At 41.0% G+C, this 19,016-nt stretch overlaps 1 protein-coding gene across 7 annotated transcripts in view; it reads right to left on the bottom strand.

Annotated features, from left to right (window-relative positions):
* The window catches only part of SMOC1 (SPARC related modular calcium binding 1), a 132,286-nt gene that overhangs the window by 92,871 nt on the left and 20,399 nt on the right, over positions 1 to 19,016 (bottom strand). Inside the window, exon 1 of one of the 7 annotated variants that reach the window (XM_050335183.1) lies at positions 12,764 to 12,828. The exons of the other annotated variants lie outside the window; for them this stretch is intronic. The gene's annotated coding sequence lies outside the window, so the exon portion shown is untranslated. Of the gene's footprint in view, positions 1 to 12,763; positions 12,829 to 19,016 lie in introns of those variants that run through there. 7 annotated transcript variants of the gene reach the window in all.

Here is a 19,016-nt window from a genome sequence, read left to right as displayed (position 1 = left end):
ATGTTTTTGTTCCTTTTCTGCAACACTTTCTATAACCCAGCAACACCTGTTCCAAATGGGAAATTGGAAAATTTAAACCTTTAAAAAGGCAATTTATATGGTTTATAGAGACCTAGACTAGACTATAAAAACATTGTAAAGCTGGACCAGATTTTTTTCTTTTCAAGGGCTGGACTATCACAAGTTAGCTTGGAATTGCTCTAGCTACAGTAATGTCTTTCTGTAGTCCCCAAAATGCAACAATCACCAGTGACTGTAAACATACAGCAAAAAGCAGCAGACTGAAGATGCTAAAGCTTCCTCCCAGTATGTGATGTCAGAGATCCTGAAAGACTCAAGGCTTTTCAGCTGTCTGTATGAATAAACAGACATTAAAAGCAGAGCTGCCTGGTAGGATGGTATGGTGCACATGCAACAATTAAATGTTCAATTTAACACAGAAGCCATTCTGGTTTAGAAGGAGCACACACACATCTTCATTTATCACAGCTGAGGGCTTGAGCTACTGGCATAAAACTTTTCACAAATTCCTTGTGTCAGAAGCTGAGTTTCACAGATCTGAGTTATCCAGAGGTGCAATGAAAGAGCTGGAACACCGGTTCTCAGCATCAAACCTATTACTGACTTACTGAAAGTCATCATGAAAACTCACTTAAGCCTTCCACAGCCTGTACTAAAGCACTTAGAGAGGGGCCTTGGGTGCCAGGAACACCTTTTCTACCAGAAAGGGCATCTCTGAAGAACAGAGGGTTGTTCTCAGGGCTGACAAAGAGGTTAAACCTAAGGCTATGGAAGAGCTTTCCTCAGGTGCCTCCTCACAGATAGAGAAACAGCTCGACATTGATTAATGATGAGGGCCTGAGGAAACATGTAGAGCACCCCAATGCAGTCCATGAAGTTCTTGCCTGCCCAAATTAAGCCAAGAACCATGTTATTACAAAAAAAGAAAAAAAAAAAATCAAAGCCTTTTTAGCATTTGTAATTTGGATTACAGTAGGGAGCCCACACAGCATGTTAGGTGCTTTCCAGTCACTGAAGATGCCACACCTGCCTTGCCAAAAAAGTTTATGGTTTACGTAGTTGCACAAGATGGTGCTTGTTTTGTTCAGGGAGATTGTAAAACTGTATAAGTCTGCATTAATTTCAAGATGGATCCAGGATCACGCCTGTCTGGTCAGGGTTCTTCTCATGCAAGCAAACAGCCCTGACAGAAAGGCCAGCAATCTCAAAGAGATCTGAAGGGCTTCAAAAACTCCCCCTTACAGTAGGACACCTGCTTCACTGTAGCTCGCAGCCCATGCCTTCGCTCAGCAGCTCTGCCACCTTTCAGATAGTAAAATGGTGGTTCTTTGTCCCATTTCTAGCTGGTAAACATTGAAGCTACAGAAGTGATGATCAATACAGACCATCCAGAGACATTTAATATACTGGCTATTTTGAGCGTTCACCCCCTCCCGCCCAGCACAGAAAGTCTTCTTTCTAGCATTTTGCCTGTTTCAGAGCATGACACCTGCCCTCCCTTGTAGGCAACCTCAGCTATGTAAAGAAACACATGGGATGAATGTCTAAATGTATCTGCCATGGGGAGATCATTTGGATCTATGATTTCAACAGCTAGGACTACAGTCTTTACATTACTTCTTCCCAGTTCTTTATTTCTACTTCAAGCAAGCAGGCATTGCTTTTCAAAGAACACAGCCCTGCTCCAGAAAAGCACCTTGGTCACTGCAGGAGGTACAGAAGAGGAACCAGGCTGAGGACTGTGAGCAACTGTGCACAAGGTAGCCTCATGCCTGGCTGCCCACCCTCCCCATACAAAGCCGAGGCAGTAACGTGAGTCTCTGGTCCCTTCAGGGGAAGACTGGCAAGGTACGTATTCTGCCTTTAACGCCAAATATCCTATGGTGACCCTTGAAGCTCAAATCAGAGCTTGATGTCCTAACAGCTTCAGGACACACACACAGACAGTCTTTGCAAATAACAGAATCACCACTCACAGGGTAGTGCTTGGTGCTCTACACAACAGACACACAATACGAGCAGACATCGGACTCAGGAGAAAAAGTAACTCTGCAAATATGTGCAGCACCAGCAGGTTTCCAAGCTTCATCTAGAAAAAAGAACCAAACAAACAATAAAACCATAAAAAAACCACAAACACAAAACCCCACAAAACCTAGAAGGATTGATCTATTTTAAAAATAGGTAAAAGTTAAAACTGACCAGATTGCAAATGGGCTCCCCTGAATGTAGGCTCAATACTAAAATAAGTGTAAATAACACTAGTATTAAGCAACAGTATTTGTATTCTTATAGCACTTATTTACACTAAAGGAATCTGCAAAACTCCTATACCAGTCAGTTTGAGTCCCTGCCCTAAAGAGCTTCCAGTTCAATGCAGTCCTCAGAGCATCTTTTTAATGTCAAGTGTTCTATCTGTATAAGGACACAAACCTTCTCCTTTAGCAAATACATTTACACAGGTGCTTGCAGAAACCACTTTCCAAACTGCTTTCTGCTTCTTCAGACTTGAAAAGAAAACGCGAAGATAAGAGGTCAGAATGAAGTTAACTTTGCCAACAAAGCATATCTGTTCTTTTTCTCCACACCTCAACACCACTGCTGACAAACAACAAACACTGATTAAAGGGTTTTTAATGCCTGTGAAAGAAAGCAGACTCCCTGCAGCTGCACAGCAGCTGGGAACACTTGTGTTATTTAGCAGAGAAAGGTCTGACCCCACAAGTGAAAATGAGCTTGGTGGTCACTCATTCTATTCACCATCTGGGTACATTATAAGCAGAAACAGAACAGCACAGCCCTTTGTGACGGAGGTAACAAGAAAGGGCCAAGGCATTGTAGTACCACAGTAACATGCTTTAGCAAGGCTTCAGGGAAAAGAGGGAGGAAGGGACACAAATGACATGAACGTGAGAAAGTGGAAGTCTATTGAGAAACAAATCTAGAAGAAAAGAGTTCACTACAGATCAAAACAGAGGTGCCTCTGCTATTTAGCAGCTTTGCTTCCGATTAGTACTGAAGAGTGCTGCTGCCTAACAAAACTGAGACAGAGAAAACAGACCATGTTTTACTCTTGTTTTGGCAGACTTCAAGTTTACAGACCCTTAGAATACATCTTGGGAAAGAGTGATTGATCTAGGTATAATCATATGGCACAGATCACCCACTGACTCTAAGCACTCATACTGGCCTGACTTAAGTACAAATGAGCAAGTCCTTCCCAGGGAGAATTCTCCAGGAATACCATACCACTTTATACATTAATGGAAAGTATAAACTTCTGGACATTTTTGTTGCTGTTGCAAAGAAGCATTTAACATTTTTATGCCATAATTTCAGGCTCCAAACTGGTGCAACCAGCCATTCTGGAGGCAGAGCTGGAGCCAAGTCCCAGTTTTAATCACGTCTAGATTCTCAGCCCCATGGCAGGTTGCCCACAGGGCACAAGGACTTCAGCTTTAACCATTGGTTTTGGACTTCAGCCAAGTTTCCTGCCACAGAACCATAAGCCTAGCAGGCCTCACAGGGTCAAAGATTCTGTTCTGAGCTAGAGACCCAAAACACCTGGCTTCTAGGAATACAAAGAAGACAATTTGATATCCTTAAAAACTCTGTCAGAGGAAGGACTGTAAGGGCTTGCAGTCTCACATGTGCACAAAGGTATCAACCAGCCAGAGTCACCACAACTTGAACATCTGACCAGGCTGTCCAGCCTCTGTCCTGGAAGTGCCCACACAGCTTCAGAATCCATCAAATAAAAAAAGGCTGACCCAAACTGACCAAAGGGATATTCCATACCTATGACGTCAGCTTTGATATAAAAGCTGAGGCAAGGAACAGAAAGGCAGGCATTCATTGTCTCCAATGGCTGCCTGCTGAGGAGCCGATACCTGGGCTGAAGCCCGGCTCCTCAGGAGTGGCCGGACATCGCTGCTCATGGGAAGTAGAGAATAAACCGTGTTATCTTTCGCTTCACTTTTGTGCGCACAAGCTTCCACTTTGCTTTTGTTTTAAATAAACTGCCTTATCCCAACCCACAAGTTGTTTTTCCACCTTACTCCCTCACATGTCCAGCCTGGAAGGGGAGTGATAGAGCAGCTAGGTTGGCATCTGGCATCCACCACACCACTACAGTGAAGGACAGCACTTAAGTATTGTGCTTCACCCATTAGATGACTTCTAGCTAAGAAATAATGCTTTGGTTTTCTTCGCAATCTGATCCCCCAATATGATGCAGCAGCTGTGTTCTGCTTTTAGAAGATGAGGTACTTGATCTAGAGAAGCTGCCTAATGGAATATTTGAAATGCCCACCAAGGGTTCAGGAGAAACTCTTAAATTTGGACCTCATCCTACAGCAGCTCTCTGGGCTTTTTGTTGCTGTGATTTTGTTTTTCATAGGAAAAAAAAAAAAAAAAGGTGTTGCAGTCAGGGAGTAAACTTTTAAAATTTTATCTTTTTGCTTTTGAGGTACAAGTTTATGCAAGTCATTAACTACAGTTGAGTTGTGGGGCAGAAAATGCCAGAGATATCAAGAAAAAGAAGTTAATTTCATATTTTAAAATAATCTCTCTTCCACACAATTTTTATCCACATGCCTGTGTCACCTTTATAAAACGTAACTTCAATTTTGTAAATCTTAAGTTTAAGCATTTCATAAGTTGCACCACAGATCGGTATACCAATCATCTGAACAGAGAAGGAAACCAAAACTCAAACACAAAACTGAAATTTCATCTTAAGTCTCACATTTCTAACATACAACTTCTAAACCTCTGTAGTAATTTTGGTGGTATTAAGGTAAATACTGATTTAATTACTTTGAAATAATTACTTCAGCTTCTGTCAAAGCTCACTCTCCTACTCAGATTGTTCATGCAGCCAAGGTGGCATGTAAGCCTAGAACAAACTTGAGATTAAATTTAATTTGTCAAACACATGGACAAGACAAAGCATGTTTAACTTGGACGATTTTTTCTCTTCACCTTTGCTACTATACATGTTGAACCAGATAGAAAATCCAAATGTTAGAGCAGAGAGGCAATGAACTTCTCCCCAAGAAAAATTCCATTGATAAATGTAGTAGGTCGACCTTGGCTGGACACTAAGTGCCAATGTTGGTGCTGTGCTTAGCAGTAGCCAAAACACCAGTGTGTTATCAACACTCTTCTAGCTGCCAATGCAAAGCACAGCACCGTGAGTGCTATATGGGGAAATGAACTCCAGCTCAGCCAGACTCAATGCAATATAAAATGTGAAATCTCGTCTTTAATAAATTGTATTGTTTAATAACATGATCTGGTTTAAGGAGTTCTGTGATTATTCAGCATAACTCAAAAAGCAAACTAAAAACATCCGTCTGTATAATTTATGCCAAGGTAATCTCTGAGTAACCATAACCCCCACTTTATTTTGTTAAAATAATTGAGGCTGTGGATCTCCCCTGGCAAATGTAGCAGGATTACAACTCTGTGCTGTCTCTAGGTGAGAAATCAGCTATTCCACTGTAATGGGATATGTTTTCTCAAATGAAGCTCTTAGAAAAGCAGAAGGGTTGAAGTAATACCAGGTGTATACTTCAACAAAGGAGAGTATCGCAAGCAGGATTTCCAGAAATCAGCCATCCCTGTGTTTACACAAGTGTTAGCATACTAAATGCTTTAAACCATTGCATTTTAACCCATTGCACACTATTGGCCCCAATTCTCTTGAATCATGAAGAAGACTGAAGTACATAACTTTTTTACACTCCACTCCATAAACCACAAAAAGTCATGGGAAGTCTAGCCACTTACAGAAAGTGGCTATGAAATAATACTTTCTTAACCCTATTTTTCCCCTTGTACTACTTTTAGTAGGACTGGCTATGCAGTCAGCCTAGGAAACCTTCTTCCCCATTTACAAGAGCTTGGAGTACTGCAGACACAATGGGCAAGCTGTGGGGCCATCACTTCTGAGCTCCTGAAGTATTGGAAGATGAAAGTTTACCTAATTAGATCTGGCTGTGTAATTCACAGTAATCATAGAATGGCTTGAGTTGAAAGGGACCTTAAAGAACCTCTAGTTCCCACTCCCTTGCCGTGGGCAGGGACACCTTACACTAAACCAAGTTGCTCCAAGCCCCACCCAACCTGGTCTTAAACACTTCCAGAATGGGACATCCACAACTTCTCTGGGCAACCTGTTCCAGTGTCTCACCACCCTCACAGTAAAGAACTTCTTCCTAATATCTAATCAAAACCTACTCTCAGTTTGGATCCATTCCCCCTTGTCCTGTCACTGCATGCTCTTGTAAATAGTCTCTTCTCTCCATCTTTCTTGTAGGCTCCTTTCCACCTATATTTAGTTTCCCCTCCACCTGTATTTAGTTTCTTCCTAGTAATTCCACTAGAACCTTTCTGCAGCCTGTCTTGAATTTGTCTTAAAATTTCTACTAGTGTAAGTTTGCCAATATTACAGTAATACTGTTCATTATGCTGTAATGAACAGCATAACACTTCCTTGTTCCAAAGGGCAAAAGAGTCTTGATATAAGCTTTCACATGAGTCTTTGCTATGTACTGTGGGGATACACATAAACTGCATGCATGTCTGATGACAACCAAGTTTTGCTGAAGTATTCTTAAATGAGTAATCTGTTTGATGAAGTACAAATTCTGTTGATTTTCCATCAGTAGCCTGACAGGTATGAAGGGCTTCCTTTTAAATCCAAACCCCCTAAAATTTGTCATCATCACCTGACATCAGTTCATTCAGACCTCTTTCTCATGCTGTCTTTCAAGAATTCAAACTACTTTGCTCTTTACTTCCAGAGCATTATGCTGAAGAGCTCCTACTTTAAATGGAGCTTCCAAGTCAGTTGATAAGCTTTCCAAACACCCCAAATCAACAAGATGAAACCCACATCTTCTCCCCCATCACTCATTCTTCACAATAAGACAAAACTTCCTATACATGCCAGAGACTATACAAAACTTCCTATAGATGCCAGACATGCCCACTGCAAAAAATGGGTATCAAGTCTTACTAAAGGCAGCTTTGTGAGAGAAACACTGTCTCCTAGGTAAGTACCATTGCCTTTAGCATGCACACAAAGCACACACAGCACAACAGTTACAAGTGAGCTCACCTCAAGCCAGACACCGTTTCCCCACTTTCTAGTTTACATCACCACCAGTGTCTCCCTTCAGTCACAGCCATATATATTAGACATTATTACTGTAAGTAAAGCAGGTGCATGAAGAAGACTACCATCTCTGGAACTGCTCTATTCTGCCAGGAGAGAATTTCATAAGGAGACATGATGATTGAACATAGCTTACAAACACAGTTTGGCCACCACATCTTTAACTTCAGTGGAAATAAAACTGTACAAAGGCACTTCTCACATCACAAATGTTTTTTCCTTGTAGATCTTCCAGGATGGAGAATACCACCCATTATAACTCCATAGCTCTGCAAGTTTCAATCCTTAAATCAATTCCTCTAAAATGCTGACAGGGGCATTGAAATTGAAGCTGGCATCCAGCCTTCATTATGATTGGTGTTTCTGCTGCCAACAGCACAACCAAGAACTAGATATTAGAAGCAGCTGAACTCATTAGCTCAAAACCTGGCAAAGGCTGGATGCCTAACCAGTAGATGCATACTATATGAATGCAAAGTCAAATTCCATTGTGCAGGAGGGATATTAAAAACGGAGGTACTGAGAACAGTCAACAGTCCTCTTTCCTTAACTGTATTTTTACCCCTACATGCTCCAAAGATAACGATTAACCAAAGATAACTCTCAGGGGAAGATGGCTGCATCAGGAGCTTCTCCCCTTTCAATTTGACTTTATATGTTCTATCATCAGCACTTCAGTGTCAAAGTTTCTGAAGCACTGTTATTACTTCTGTCTGGGGACATAATTTTCTTGACATGTCTCCTATAGGCCTACCTTGCCATCTCCAGAGAGATGTTCAGAGTTGGGTTCTGGGCCCAGCAGCTATACAGAGTAGTATGGGAGGTTGCTGCTATTATTCTGTTACTCCTCTGAAGTGTCAGAGACAGTGAAACTGAAGAAAAGACTGGAATCGCACCTTGTTTAAACATATCATGTACTCTCATTAAATACAGAGTAGATCCTGTTGTAAATATCATGAAAGTAGCAGCTGTCTTGTATTTATTACTAATGTTATTCAAGTGCTATTAACAAGAAAGGGCTTTTTCTAATACCATAGAGGATGTGTTATCTCTGAACTTCTAGTCTATAGATTAAGAGGCAATAATAAAACATCTTCTCATTAGCAGAAGAATATTAACTGTTCAGTTAATATCTATGAGGTACCACTTGCTCCTGCCACAAATCACTTCAGTAGTTGTGTCTGCCTACCAATACATGCAGTTATTTGACATGCAGATCACATGCATCTGATCTGCAGACAGGTAGTTTCAGAAAATCAACTTTATACAAGTCAGATGATAACATACATAAACACCATTTAGAAATCTGAACTCTTGCTTTAACAGGCCAGCAAAGACTCTTCTGAATAGCCCTCCATTAGGGTGCTGTTGTCATCATAAGGATCCCAGGTTTGGCTGCATAAGACTCACTGCTTCAAGTGCGAAATCCACCTTGGTCGATTGCACAGTGACCCAAACAGACACATTAAAGACAAGGCAAGGTTTAACTTCAGAAGCAAATAATCCAGTCCTGCTAACCAAGAAAAATGTGTCAGTCAGGAATTTAGACCAAGAAGGAAAGAATTAGGAAAGAATGTACAAAATAGAGTGAAACTCCTGTCAAAAGCCAGAAAAAAACCCCACTTTTCATATCAACTCCCTCTTTCTACTTACATTTAAAACAAATGCTTCCCTCTGTTTTGTAGGGGTAACCATTCAGAGTTTAATCCTCTGTTTGAAGTAAGTGCTGGGCAATGCTTTCTTAGACTGTCAGGTAATTATAGCCTTCAGAGACAGCACAGGTAGTAGCAGAGAAGCTTTCCCCATCACCAGAGTCTTTCTGGATCACAAATTGAAGAAGCTGCTGCAAACAGAAGGCTCAGGAAAGAAATTTCAGTTCTGCTGGTATGAAACTAACTCCTTCTTTCCTGCTGGTACCTCATAAAAAGTCACTTAATATGACTATCTAAATACATGACAAAAATCTTTCCATAACAGACAAGACACGTGCATTGGTTGCTTCATGAGTTGGAAGAGCTACAGAGGTAGCTCTAAGATAGGATGTTCGTGTGAGCCAAGAACGAAGGATCCTTGTTAGCAGCACCATGGTTCGCTCTAATGCCATCATCTGCTGTCAGAAGAGTAAATCTACATTCAGAAGAGTAAATATACTTTCCCATTTCTGCAGACAGGATTTGTTTATAGTAGTTACTTGTCTTTCTTCAAAACTAGCAGTAAGCCTAGCTGCTAATTGCTGAACTTGGAGGAAAAATAAAAACATGTCAAGCATCTCTACAGCATTAAAGAGTCAAACTATGCGACACCACTTCAAACTAGGAAGTTGATAGCAAGTTGTTAGTGTGCAAGGTTTTCTAGCCTATCCAGATACAGTTCACATACATCCCAATATCTTGGGGGTGAGATGTTGCATTTTATCACTTGCTGAATTAGCTCAGCAATATTAGTATAAGCATGAAAACCTATTTTAGCATGAAAATCTGTTTACACAGGTAAGACATACTGAAGTAACAGATGTGGTTTGTATGATGTTCCCAGCAGCATTCCTCCTGCTGAGATCTACAAGGAAACATAGAACAGAATAATTTAGTTTGGAAAAGACCTCTAAGATCAAGTCCAACCATTAACCCAGCACTGCCACGGCCACCACTAAACTGTGTCCCTAAGTGCCATGTCTATGCACCTTTTAGGTGCCTCCAGGGACGGTGACTCAATGACTTTCTTAGGCAGTCTGTTCTTGACAACCATTTCAGTGAATAAATTTTTCCCGATATCCAATCTAAACTTCCCTTAGTGCAACTTTCAGCTATTTTCTTTTGTCCTGTCTCCTGCTATATGGGAGAAGAGGCTGACCCCCACCTCACTACAACCTCCTTTCAAGTAGTTGTAGAGTGCAATAAGGTCTTATCTGAGCCTCCTTTTCTCTAGGCTAAACAAACCCAGCTCCCTCAGCTGCTCCTCATAAAACTTGTACTCTAGATCCCTCCCCAGCTTCATTGCCCTTCTCTGGACACAATTCAGCCCTTCAATGTCTTTCTTGTAGCAAGGGGGAACATCTCTAAGCTGTCAAGTTGCTGCTATGAGATCTGCAGTTTTTAATATGTAGAATGGGAAGCAAAGACAGAGATGTTTTCGAAAGAAGAAACGTTTACAGGTATACCTTGATGCTGCCCCAGATTATTGGTATGAGCTTCCCCAGCAAGACAGAAAATCCCTTTCCCATTAAAGCTCTTCCCTTCCTCCCCACTATGTTATACATACATTTAACCCCCACATCCAAGCAGAAAGGTGTTAGTGACTGATCTTCATACAGACTGTTCACTCTTTCAGGTTGACAGCTTTTTCACAACATTTTGTATTATAGAACTGTTTATTTTAGTGTGTTTATTTTCGACTTGCAGAAAGGATAGTTCCAGCTACAGTGAACTATTTTTCACACTTTCAGTGAAGAGCTGCAGAATACTCATGCTGCTTCCCTGTTGCTAGAAGCAGACATGCTTTCCTTATTTTCCATGGAAATAAGCTTCAGAACATTCCCAGTTCTATGGTATTTCACCTTAAACACAAGTGAAGTTAACTTGCATTGTCACCAAGACCCTTGCAGTTAAAAGCTATGATATCTTTGGTTATCTTGGATATCTTTTTTGGTATCTTCATACACGAGCTGTTCTGTCTAGGACTGACATCTTTCCATACAAGTAGCCATCTCCAGTCCAAATTTACACAGCACTCTCCAAGTTAGCTTTCCTCCAGATGCACTCACTGGGGTTCTAGAAGTGCTCAGCCAATTTCATGCTGCCATTTCTGTGTGTCTCTCTAGTAGAACTTCAAAACTTTCTAATATACATATCAGTCTATTTTTTGCTGTCTGCCTCCCTGAAGGGAGTCGAGTATGTCTTAATATAAGCAAATGCAAGACCTTTGCACAATAAATCTTTGACACAGATAATTGGAAAGTCTATTGCAGTCTCTCATCTTCCTTTTCAGGGCATGTTATTGAGAAAGCTATGGCAAAACATCTGTGGCTTTATCTGGATTCCTCAGATTTTCTGGATCTTTTTCCATTTGGTCTAAGACCTGGCCTCAGTACAAACGCATACTCAGGCTCACTGGTCAGACTTTTCACAGTGGACAAAGACTAAACTAACATTTTTAGTTGACAGAAAGCACCTTCCACATACAGCTTTGTGACTGATTCAGGCTGTGAAGAGTAAATAGTACTTATACCACTACCACATCTAGAAGAGTACAGTGAGCTTCTGCACAGGGTTAAGCAGTTTTCTTTCTTCATGCCTTCTGTAGCTTAAGAGGCTACCGTGGCTGATCTCATTCAAAGGGCTTTTCTAACCCAAATAATCGAGGTTCACCTTCTCACTGGAGAATATTGCCCACCTTAAAGCAGCCTGGACTATAGCCAGTAAGAAAATGATCCCAGATAGAAGTGACACCAGTAGAAAGGATCAGAGGAAGTAGGACTTCCTTTATCACTGAATAGCATAACTGAAGGGTAGGCTGCTTATTGCTCATGTGATGCTATACTGCTTGATGGGACAGTGGGCAAGCTAATGCATTGGTAGGGAATAAGGGAGATGAAGCATCAGCAATCACTTCTCCCCATCCACCCACAGCCACCCATGTGAGAATCACAGCATGCATTTTTCCTCATCCAAACAAGACAACAACAGTAAATTAAACACACTCACCCTGCTCAAATGCAAACCTCAGGAGAGCTCTAGTTACTATAAAGTGCTGCAGACCCCAGTTGAGGATTATTTAAAAATAGATAGATAGATAGCAGTGATGAAGGCCTCGACTATGGTGCTTGGTATGCACACCCAAAAGAGTGCTATATATTATATAATATTAGCACTATATAAATATTAGCAAGGCTAGCAACTGCAGCATCCAGGGCAATCAGTTCTCAGTGGGCTTCTGGCTGAGGAAGAGCCTGTTCTGGTGCAAAAGGTCCTTCTTCCTCTTCCCTTCCCTGAGTTTAGCAACCTCTTCTAGGCTGAAGAGTTATCCTAGGCACTAGCTGTCTTAGCAGACATTGCTAAATCCTACTTTCACCCCAAAAAATCTTGACATGCTGAATCTCTTATCATTCCACTTCTTACAAGCTTTTTGGTCTATATCAGGAGGCAAGAGATAATTGGAGGGGTAATCTATTCTAAGAAATCTAAGGAAATTCAGTCTTACAAATAGGGAGGGAAGAGTTAGGAAACAATTATTTTATGTTGTCTCATAGGACTCCAGCAGTTACTAACTCAGTCTAGGTCAACTGTGACCCAAGAGAAAATATCTGTTTTTAAGAAACTGGTGTGACAGTTTAATTAAAATTGGTTTAGTAGGTGCACAACAAATGGCTGTGTGTTTGGCCTAGCTATAAGGTTTCATGGACTTTATAGCCATCAGTGGCCACCAGTGAAGATTCCAGCCTCATTCTGTCTGAATCAGGTTGCTTATCCTTGTCAATCCTGATTTTGGCGTGACTGTTTGCCCCACATATTTCTCTAGTGAAGTCTCCTTGTAACCAGACATTCCCAGTTTTTTCATTCTTACCTGCTCACTCTTTGTCTTTGCTCCTTTTTAATTCCAATCCTTTTAAGATTCAGACAGGTCCTACACATTTAATCTGCTCTCTTTCAGTGCCTAATTGGAAAACAATAAAACTTTTGAGAAAAGTATTAAAGTCAAGAAGAGTCATGTCTGTTCCTCACAGCTGAAGTTTGCCAGCTCTTTCACACAGAAAGACGACTCCGTAACTGACTTTGAAAGACAGTTTTCCCTTGGCAATTACATTAACATCTTGCATATACAAATATTGTTACCAGCTCCTGCACCAGGCATTTTCTCACATGCCAGGCTGCTGGTTCATTTCTGTCCTTCATCACTGTTCCAGCTCCTTCACATCCATTCTGAACTTGTCCATCTTCCTAGGCCTTTTCTGTCTTCCCAATTAGTTACAAACCTGAACAATTTCACTAGCCATCTTCTCATTTAGGATTCAAGTAGAAGGAGGAAGTTATTAACCAGACTCTCAAAACCCCTAATTATACTCAGTAACTCAGCTCTATCAGTGGATACTATTTCAATTCCCAATCCTCTGTTACTGGTTACAGCTCAAGTACCAGCATATTTCTTTGTCTTCACAGGACTCCCGACTCCAGGCTACAGAGAAATAAGTCAGTTCAATGTTGCCCTGTTTTTGCTCAATCAAGCCAGATGACAAATTTTATATCTTGAAATCTGATGTTTTATTCCTATCAGTTTTCAGCGACAGAGCAAGATAAGCATATCCTAGTTTCCCATTACTAACAAACCCCTGGATAACACTTAGTTGTTGGCCACAGGACAGTGAGTCAGTAGCTTAGTTTCCTGCAAATACTTCTTAGAAGCAACACACTACAGTTACACCTGGGTATCAAGACAGCACCGAGAAAGCATTAGCATTACCTAAAATAAAAGCAGAACAGAGAAGTGCATGAAAAAAATGCAAACTCAAATTATCCCTAAGAAAATACAAACCATTTGAAAACAATATTAAGTTATCCTGCAGAGACTCCACTCTCTGGATTCAGCTACCTTCCCCATGGGTCATCAGAGCCTGCTAAAAGCATAAGTATGTTAAGGCTCACACAGGACTAGGACTCATTGCAATTCTCAAGTCTGGCTGTGAAGTCTCTGCCAAGGAGCTTCCTCCTTCCCTCTCTGTCCCCTCACTGGAATCTCCTCATTAGTAAGCAGAGCCCAACTCAAACTTATTAGAAAAAAGTTTGCAAGGAAATTTAGTCATCATTAACCCCTAGGTAAAAGGGAGGGAACACTTCCGTAGGTAAAACCAGAGCCAGACTCTGAACACCTGTGAGTAAGGTTTAAGGGAGGGAAGTCTGAAGTTTGCACGCAAAGAGGCTGACAGCAGCATTTGCCTCCAATTGCCTCCCTTGTTTATTTCACCATTCTCCATGCTCATACCCAGAAGTAGATTCTATTACAGACTATGAGGACTGCTCCAACAAGAGGCTGAGCACTGTTCTTAAAAACAGAATCACTTAAAGTCCCCTAAATGACGTGAGCCCTGGGTTTGAAATCAACTAATGGACAACTGCTACGTGGTAACTTTCATGAAAAAAACCTTGAAGCAGGACCTGCATATATATTCCTGAGCGTGGAAAGAAGTTTCTTCAGAAGTGCCAGAATGGATCCTTAAAAACCTGTCACTGAATGAATTGCTAAAGAGCAAAAAACAAAGCTGGAGTGCCTGGTCTCCCCAAATCACTGGTTACTCTAATAACATTTACCCCAAACATTTTTCTTGAAGACAGTTCCCTGAACTAGCATGCTCTAAAGGATGTTTAATGCTTTAGGTGATTAAGTATTCATAAAAAGAGGCTTGGCTTGAACTGGGAAGAGATCAAACCAAAGAATGAAAACAGCATCCTGACAGAAACTCAGCATAATGTGAATTTAGAGACAAGATTTTTGTTAGAAGATTATTACTGTTGCTTTCCCAGGAAAGTTCAAGTCCACTGACCTCCTGAGCTTACTAAGTTTAAGTTCTCCTTAAGAACTCAAGGAGAGTGAAGAAGTATTGCCTGAGAAAGACAAATTATTTAGTCTTAATGAAATTACTCTTAATAAATCAGAAACACCTGAGAAATCCTGTAACTTTTTACTGTCCTGAGAACTGCACGTGGTGATAACACATGGCACCAGCTTGGTATCCAACCATACATCAGGTAGGAGCTATAACTCCGCATTTAAGGAGAAAGTATGTTATCTGTAATAATTTTCAATAAATAAATAACAGTGAAACATCAGAAATAAAGGTTTTGACATGAAATTTTCAGTTTACTTCAGCATAAATAGCTTATGATGTGTTTAAGAATTATCTCAAATGGTTTGCTGGAATATTAAAAAAAACAAACAGCAAAGCCACATAGCACACTAGGACCATCTACAAAGAAAATGTGCAGCAAAACCAAACTGAACATCAGGAAAGATACAGAACTTTAAAGGACAGCAGGCAGAATGGCAAAGGAAAGGATCAAATGTAAGGCCGGTACAAAAGTCACAGAATTCAACCATGAAGATCGTTCCAAAGATTATATGAGGTTCTTCCAAACAATGTCCGCCACAAAGGTTGTTTTAACAACTCAACTCTAGCCAGCCCAAATATGGTTTATCAAGAATGATCTCTATCTGTTTGAGCCTTTCAGTCCAAGACCCTTCTCCACAGTCTTTAAAGATTTAGCTCCTTACATTTTACAATAAAGAGGAAACAATGCCAAAAATAAGCCTTTTTCCTTCTGAGATGTTTTAGAAGCAGTGAAGACAGCACATCCAGTGCCAAGGCAGCTCACAGATAGTATCGTTCTTCTAGCTCTTACCTCCTTCCTTCCCTAAGAATTCTGACATAGCAAGAATGTCCTTCTGCAGCAAATCAATACAGCAATTAGCATGAACTTCGTTTCAGGCACATAATGTCTGTAAGTATGTAGCCCAAAATAACTGAGGATTACAGAAAACAGTGAGAGACTACTGCCATCTCAGGCAGTCTTAGACAACTTAGAGAACTTCAGCTGGCAGCCTACAAGCTGCATCCAGTCCCAAGACAGCCAAGTAATCCCTTGCTACCCAGCAAACCCACTCCTTGCACTGGGGCTCTGGGGTGCAGAAACAGTGTTGAGAGGAAGGGCAAGTTCTACAGTATTAGCCTGCCCCTTGAGTTATCAGCACCTCTGAGTGAACGAGCATTGCTGTATACTGATGCAATGGAAATACTGTTCCCAGTAACACCCTCCAGAAGAAAAGGGCAGAGACATCTATGCTTCCATCCCAAGGCATTGCTATTTCAGAGGCTGCAAAGCAGCCTCAAGGCACCAGGGTGGAACTGCCTGTAGGCAATCAAAGCCTTATGGACCAGATATGCTCCCCTCCTCATTCTTCTCACCCTGTGAGAAGCCTGTCTTGGTTGAGGAAATGCACACCATTTCCTAATGGCCAGTGGCTTCATTAGATATTAATCCCCCAGTTCTCTCACAGATACTGGCCTTCACCCCCCTTGCCATTGTTTCCAGCCTGTCCAGGCCAAAATCTTTATTTTTCTCTCTGAATTACATAGGACCATGTTTACATCAGCATCTTTATCAAGTTAAGATGTATTAGAAAGCATGAGATGCTTCTGTGATTCTGCGTAGGAACAGTTTTTTCCTATTCGAGACATTCTTGCTCTTAAATTTGAAGTGAGGACAAACAAATCTAGTGTATCCAATTCCAAGTTTTACCAGACTGCAGGAATGAGATTGGAAGAGTTTCTTCTCTGCAGTTCCCAAGCCGACACAGACACAAAAACATTCTTTGCTCTTATTTGAGTTTTCATGCAGGAATTCTCTTAGGTGCTGTGCAACACGTGAACAAGATAATTTGGGGTCTTTTTTAAGAACAGAAATGACCAGGAACCCATCAAATGCAACAGGATACATACTTGGCTGCTTCATATGAAATAAAGAAGACTTGTTAAAAAAAAAAAATCAGTCTTAAACATCCCTCATTAACTGGAAATTGCACTAGACATTGCCAAACAGCTGTTTAATGGGGATATATTATAAGCATGCTGTGCAGCTTCAGAGGTTTTGCACTTCTAAGATTTCTTTTATCTGTGGACTACAGCATATTTACTAGGAAAAAGGCTCTGACACATACCTGCAAGGCAAGCATTATCCCACTCTAGGTGCAAAGCTTTAGAGACAGTAACTCACTCAAATTCACAAAACAAGCCAACAGAGAAGATAAAAGAGAGCACAAGCTACCACTGTTCTTCAGGTATTTAAAGCCTGGAAAGCTATTCTCCCCCAGCCTCTGGTCATGTTCATAGATACTCACTGAAACTGCATGCCAGAAAAACAGTACAATAATGCATCACTGTGGTCAGATATACCTTGCAGTTAACTCCTTATACGTCAGAGCTCTTTCCTGTTACCTCTGAACAATTACAGCTGTGGCTTCACTTACATGCAGGCTTGAACTATAGGGAGGCTCTTGCTGATGTAGCCTGAGTATTTAACATAGGAAATGGATGAATAATGTTGGACAGCAGTGCTACTGCTTTAACCTAAACAGTACAGTGAAAACCCTTCAACAGAGAAGAGTTAAGCAAGAAGCTATCACTCTTATATCACTGTGTGAGTATTGCATGAAGGGACAAGACAGATTACCACTATGTACTGTCCTAGATTTTTGTGTCAGGGAAAGGTTAGTTAGAAATGTGCAAAAAAGGTAGTACCAAAGCTAGAATCAGTCCAGCTGAATGAACACTTTGCAGGCTTATTGTGGAGTTACTTGACCTGTTAAGCTTTTAAAGAGTTTACATATATAATAATCTAAGCCCAAGAGTTAAGTGGAATTTGAGACTTGGATCCATGCAGTTTAAGAATAACATGCCAATTTTCCTTATAAAACTAAGTCGTGACTTAATTAGTAGCTTACTCAAAACCATAAGAGACTAACCCTCAGTAGCAAAGGGGCAAGTTATTCCTTTATTGGGCTGCAACAGCCTGCTTCCCCCTCCAACACCAGCTGGTACCTTTCTTGTCAAAGGAGACTGGTCAAAACAGTAGAAATTTGACACCATCCTGATGCTCCAAGTTTGACAAAGACTTGCAGCATCCATGTAAGACTCTGGAGCTTTCCATCATATTTGACATATTTACTCATTGTTTGAAAGACTTGAAAATCCTCCTAAGTTACCTAATCACATCCTGTAGCAAGCTGAATACTTGACATTCCTCCCTTCCCTTTCCCCACCTTTGGTGTAAACTAAGTGTAAACATGGCACCAACCCAACTACAGCAGAGCCAAGTACCATTTAGGATCTCAAAGGAGTACCCTTTAAGGTTAGCACAACAGAAGGTCCAGGCACTGTCCCTTCCCATCACCTAACTAGCCTGTGGGATAGAAAGCACTGGGAGAGGCAGTGAAGGATGAGTTTGTTTTCTGTTGCAGTATTGGCACTTCCTCTCAGCTCTAAGTCTAGAAACACATGCCAGTTCCTCTGTTTAAAAAAAAAAAAAAACCAACACAAACACTCATCCACCTAACTAGGAACAGAAATAGGGTAAGGCACCGCAAAACAAGCAATGGGGAATCACGTGCAAAAAGGTAGATACCTCTTTCAAAGTCTCAATTTGGAAGGGGCAGACAAGAAGTACCCCATCTGATGCAGCCTTTAATTCTCAAGACGGCTCCCAGCTTGCATAGATTCCTTCTGAAAATTTCAAGGGCAGTTCCTTTGGATTGTTCCCACTCTGCAAATTTGTGGCAGAATATACATGCTGCTGACAATGCAGTTTAGTAGACTTATGATAGAAGATTAAGTAGGACTACTGTTAACATCATTTCCTTTCACAGAGTAACGCACTCAGATGCTGACAAGCCCAAAGTTAAAAATATCACATCTCAGGCATGTACCTTTGTGGGAGACCAACTATATGCTATATGCTTTGGCAAATGCACCCCAACTGCTCAAAGAGCTACAGGAGTTGCATGCCTGTTTTAGGAACTGTTTTGCCTTCTCAGTATTGCTCCTCCCAGTCCAGCACAGGAATGTCCACCAAGTTCAGTATCAAACAGGACTGAGTGGATAAATGCAGCAACACAACTGTAATCAACTGTAGTATCCATGATAAAAATCAGAAACTGAAGAGTCCAATTCAACACTTAATTATTGGAGCAAAAATCTGCTGAAAGAGTGGTTGAGAGCCCTAAAGGGTCTTCTTACCTCCTAAATAATGATTCAGTTTCTTAACCGGAACAG

Source organism: Myiozetetes cayanensis, unplaced genomic scaffold (assembly GCF_022539395.1).
Source record: "Myiozetetes cayanensis isolate MyiCay16 unplaced genomic scaffold, myiCay2020 scf6-25, whole genome shotgun sequence".
NCBI lineage: Eukaryota > Metazoa > Chordata > Aves > Passeriformes > Tyrannidae > Myiozetetes > Myiozetetes cayanensis.
This window is presented reverse-complemented; position numbering and strand designations above follow the sequence as displayed.